A 6089-nucleotide genomic window follows, 5' to 3' on the forward strand; every position below is an offset into this window, starting at 1 on the left:
CCACCAGATCAGTAATTTTATTTTCAACCCAGAATGTAAAGTTTGCAGCCATTGCTACATTTTGACATTCACACCTACAAATAATTTAACTGGTCTCTTTATAGTGTTTTCATTAAATTTTGAACTTGGATACAATGGTTCTAGGAGTCCATAGATTTTGAGTTTTGGTAAATCCATAAACAACAGGAAGTGTGAATTCCACAAATGGTTTCATCTTGGTTTGCACATTGCAGAGAGGCACCCCAACCAGGGTTGTTCATTTAGAAACATTTTTCTAAAGCTTATGCATTAATTGCAAAAGTAATCTGATCGTTGGTGGCCACATTAGTAGCCTTTTAATGTACATTTAGTTCTGGAAAATTTGATTTTGATTACTGTTCATATTTAAAGTTATAAGTTTACTGGGCATCACAGTGACCAGAATAGTTGAATATGGTCCAGATTTGGACACCACAATTCAGAAGTATCAAGACCATGATTTTTCAAGGTATATTTGCAGTATGTTAGGTATTCCACATATGAAACCCTTCAAATCCAACTTGATAAAACATAAAGAGGTCATGCTAATATTTAGCAATGAACATGTCATTAAATATTTGATCTTGCAATCAGTTCTGATAACCATATTGCAAGAAAGATGTGCACAGTATGGAGAAATGGGAGTAATAGTGCAGCAAGAACAATTCTAAATAAATATGTAAAACAAAAATAATGATAGAACAATCTTTAGGAAAGGCTAAGAGACGACTTCACTGAGGCATTTAGATGGCAAATAGGAAAAATAAGCCAAGTCAGGAATTTATTGCAAAGTATAGATGGCTAGGATCAGAGAGCATAAATTTATAATAGTGAAAAATAGCTTTTAAAAACAAAGTAGATTGGGAAGAAGCTCATTATTAGCAAATGTTATATATTCCAGGTGAAGCTGCAGCTGCTAAAAGTATACTGGAAGTATTTAAATGCAGTTGAATTTTAAATTTGGTTTGCTGCAGTTACATTTAGTTAAAATTACATTAAGCTTCCTTGGATCAATTTATTTTCTTCCTTGATTTTTTTAATGCCTTTCTTTAAATCTCTTCAGTTAATTTAATTAATTCTGCAATGACTGCTCCTGGCAACACAATTTCAAAATCTTCAAGAACACACTATCACATAATTCTAACAGAACCACCCAGGAACATGTAGATGTACTGTTGATGTGTGTTACTAATATACAAGATTCCTTTCCAGGATCATAAACTGAGAACATTGCTTCTGTAATGTAGATATGCAAATATGTATGAAATACTGACAATATTTACAACCATGTGCACTTTGGAAATATATATATATTGTGCAATGATTGTAATAAGGTAGCCAGCTGGACCTCATAGATAGGTGTTCCTTGACTGTGCCTGTCAATCTGGTCCAATCAGCGAGCCTTGGCTGACATAAAAAGTAGGCTGAGTGTCAGGGATACTGACTCACTGGTGCCTGACTTTGTATGAGGAAGTTGTATAAATAAGGACTGTTCATGTGTAAATAAATGATAACTTGGTGACAGGTTCTCAGTCTCTTTAGAAATATTTGAGTTAGAAATTACTAATGTGATATTGATGGATAAACATTTCAAAAGTTAAATCACAGTGCATTGTATAAATACAGCAATTCCTATAAACTAAGAGTCACCAGAATTTCATGTAAACATTTTAACTGTTGAAAAATTTTATTGTTGCATTCATTAAGACAGGTGCAAGGAAGCCTAAATTCAAAATTAGCATTCTTGTGACTGTCCTGATGGGGGCCAGATGAAAAGATTATCTAGTATGGGCAGAATTTTCCCCTACATGGTGGGATGATGAATAAGATGATTAAGTATGGCAGGAATTAAAATTAAAAATCACACGATGTCGGGTTATAGTCCAACTGGGTTATTTGCAGATTTAAATAAACTTGTTGGACTATAACCTGGTGGTGTGTGATTTTTGACTTTGTCCACCCCAGTCCAATACAGACACCTCCACATCAGGAATTAAAATTTTAGACTCTTGGCATCAAGTAACATTTGTAGGATATTCCTCCAAATGGCAAACTTCAGAATCTATGAGCGGCGTTGGAGACAAGTTTGGGTTTCTGTCAGCTTCTGTATCAACAAGACGGTCCAAGCGCTAACTGATGGCTGCTGTGGCGGAGGCAAGTTTGGGTTTCTGGCAGCATCTGTGTCCAATGTAGATTAATAGAGGCGATGGAGGAGGCAAGTTTCAGCCGAGTATGAGATCCAGCAGCATCAGCAGCGGCTGCGTTGATGAAGTGCACCCAAAGTGGACCCACGGTGATGGGAGAGTTTAGTTGGGCCAGTGATAGCATTGGTGGTGTCTACATTGACGAGCTCCTTCAAGGACCTATAGTGGTGAGTGGCAAGGGTGTCAGTGGAGGCAAGATGGCATCAAAGAATGGGCGACCTTTATTCCAGTGGTGGCAGCGCGGCAAAGCAGACTAATGCCTGGCTACCACGCCCATGACGAAGCACTTAACAAGAAGAATTGTAAAGTTGGACACTTTTTTTTATTTCTTCATTTTTCTGCCTTTATATTCTATGTTTAGGTCTAGTTTTCTGTATTTTGAGATGGTGCCAGAGAGTAGCAATACTATACAAAGCATTTTACTGTATTTTATAACAAACTACACGTGACAATAAGCAAATCAAATCAAGTCACTTTATCTGAGGGTTAGCTTATCATTCTTTCAAAGAACAAAAACACCTTGTTTTCCAAATCAATACGCTAATGATAGAGTATATATCATGCCATAAACATTGTTGACACCATTTCAGTGATTCTTGTGATCCACTCTTTTTGATTCTCTGTGCTAGAAATTTGGAGAGTCAGTTATTGCTGTAATAGCTGTTAAACAAAATTTCATGTTACATAGTAAATACTAGGAAAATTCAGTTTAACGAGAAACAGAGGAAGAAGCAACTTGTCAAAATCCACCAAAGAGATATGGGTGAAAGATAAGACACTGTATTTGAAGGCTTCACAAGGCATAAGTGTGTGTATCTCATCTATAAATCCGGAAAAAGCAACAATTTAGAATGTCCCATCCAGTTATCTCCAAACTATGTCATATATGAGGAGTACCTATGTTCACAAGGCGTAGATAGCGATCCCATCCTCATATAGGTTATCAGTGTCCTGAATTTTATGTTAGCAGCTTGAGCTGGTCACTGGGGGCCTGTGCTATATATCATAACACTTGACTTATAAGTGCATATGGAATGTTACTAATGCTATTTTAGTCAGGCCCCACTTCCTCATATCCCTAGCCTTGACAATGGAAGTCAAACAACTGTGATTCTTCACCATTGCTGGCCTCTCCTAGCTGCAGGGTGCTATCAGCTACTGTCAATTTGCTTTGAGGCTACCCTTCACCAAACTGAAGTGTTTGTGAACAGTAGAGACTTCCACTCTGCTAATGTTGATATTACATTGAGTTCTGTGCCAGATATCCTGGATGCTGCCTTTACTGTTACATACCAGAGAGCTTTATTACTTCCTGCCCCGTCCCAAAGTCCTCTGTCTGCTGGGAGACAACAGCTATCCCTTCCAAACATGGCTCATGACACCTTTATAAAACTTTCATACTGTTGCAGACCAATAATAAAATGTTATTTGTATTTTCACCAGGGCCATAGTGGAACAGACGTTGGTGTCCTGGAGGGCATGTTGGACACTTTGACGTATGTGTAGATACGTCAAAGTGGGGTCACCCGAAAATATCAAGTGCACAGTCACATGGATAACTAGACATTTATTCAGCAGCACAAAGACTGCAAGATCAAAGATTACAAAGGTAATGCGGTCCATATGTCCTTTGTACTAAACAGGGCTGCTTGCAAAGATTAGCAAACAACTAAATATAGTCCAAGCCCAAATCCTTCTCGACAGCTCCAATGGAGCTTTGCAGTATAGGCCACAAAGGATACCTTGAACCATTGTGGCCATTCACATCTGGAGCTGGCAGAGGGGGATGTCCTGGATGTAGACAAAATGGAAGATCAACTGTTTTCTTCACAAAATAAAAATGAGGTTGACAGTAAAGATATTAACTAAGCAGGCTTTCCAAGAACCATGAGCAATGCATCACTGACATTGAGAGGCCAGAAACAGCACAATAGACACCAGCATCCAGGATGATTTTGGCTTGACCAAAGTTAGTTTGTTAATCTTTGCAAGCAGCCCCTGCTTAGTGGTAAAGGTCATGTGGACCATATCATTTTTGCAAGTTTGACCTTGCAATCTTTGTTTTGCTGAATAAATATCCAGTTGTCTATGTGACTGTGTACTTTATATCTTTGGTAGACCCTAGTTTGAAGTATCTACGCATAACTTGTCCTACATGACCATCAGGGAAAAAAGCAACAATGAGACAGTACACTAACATTGCATGGTGCTAATGTTTGTGCGTTCTTATCCACTAAGAAGTGACATACAAGTGATGTGTGGTGAAGTCCCTCATGATAGCCACCATGTTGATAGATATCTTGAAAGATGTTCCTTTATCCCTTCTCTAATCAGTTATTTATTTGGAGCTTCAGAATGCATCTAGGTCGCTAGATTGCCTTGAAAAGATTGAGTATCGTCTATAATACAGTTACATTATGAGAGGCAGTACGTCATGAAGCTTTTCTTGGCAGATTGTTGCACTATAAGGCAAGTGGACATGTGAGCCACCCATTGCATATCTCCGAGCCTTGAATGTAGTATGCTATCTTGAAAAGCTGATACATAGAATGACCCTTTCCCTACAGGGATATGTGGAATCATCACTCATTTTATAGTGTCACTCATAAGTTGGTTATCAATGTGCAATGATGTCTGTACTGCCGACCTTAGCACATTTCCTACATAGTGATGATAGGAATGAGATATGAGTCTTCTTATCCTGAGTAGGTGTATCTCAGTTAAATAGTTCTAACTGTATGGTTTTATATGCTTGTTCAGAAAGACAGTTACTTAGTCTCGCATACTTTTCCTAAATTGATCACAACATCTCACACACTCATTCTTACTCACCCTCACATTGGCCATGATTGAAGGCAGCATACGTTATGAATTCTTGTTAACTCCATCTTTGGTTTATGCTCTTCAGTCTTTCATTTGGAAGGCCTATAGTTTCTTGAAAGGTTTGGATGCTTTGTATTCATTTGAGGGTCTGATAAAGTGAAAGATTCACAGCTTTGTCACAGTGAGATTTTCAGGAGTTTAGTTCCCATGTTATTTTGAATTTAGAAAAGTTGCAGGGGTGATGGGGGAGTGGGGGGGGGGGCGGAGGTGTTGGGGGGCAAGGAATCCATCTCTGTGTTTGGATCTCTAGCTTTCGAGTTTTGCTCTTAATTGCACAGCAACAAAAATGAAGGTATTGAATGTACTAACAGCCTCGTTAGATTCAAACAATATCATTCTCAAATAGATATCAGTATCAACTTTGCCAGGAAAAGTGTTGAGCAATAAAAAATATTTCAATTGATGGCAATTTGCTCATGTGACGTTCAACAGGAGGACTTGAAAGACAATGATGTAGAATCTGTTCTTGCATACCTAAAATTATTCAAGTAACAGCAAATTCAATATGAACTGATGTCAAACTTAATGCTATAGCTAGATCACTATGAACAAACTTGGCAAGCAATTGGTCAGCCTTTTAATAATTAATTTACAACATTGCAACTGGCAACTAAGCCTTTTGTAAAGTAAATTGAGGAGTGAATTTCAAAATACAGGTTTAAGATCGCCTCTGATGCGATTTAACTCAAGCTCAAATTTGTTGGGATTTTTTTCAATCAACATCAACAACATAAAAAGAGATATCACAAGACCTCTGGTTTGTGATATTTAAGAAACATGGCAATGACCAATTCCAATAATAAAGAGACTAACCATCACCATTACATTGAATATCTTGATGTCCAATACCATTACCATCATTAAATATTCCTCCATTATCGACATTCCATAGGTACCATTGACCAGAAACTAAACTGAACCTCCTCCCATCCTGCCCCCTGTAAAAACGCCATCCCATTCTTCCAATTCCTTCGACTCCGCCGC

Source organism: Chiloscyllium plagiosum, chromosome 6 (assembly GCF_004010195.1).
Source record: "Chiloscyllium plagiosum isolate BGI_BamShark_2017 chromosome 6, ASM401019v2, whole genome shotgun sequence".
Lineage (NCBI taxonomy): Eukaryota > Metazoa > Chordata > Chondrichthyes > Orectolobiformes > Hemiscylliidae > Chiloscyllium > Chiloscyllium plagiosum.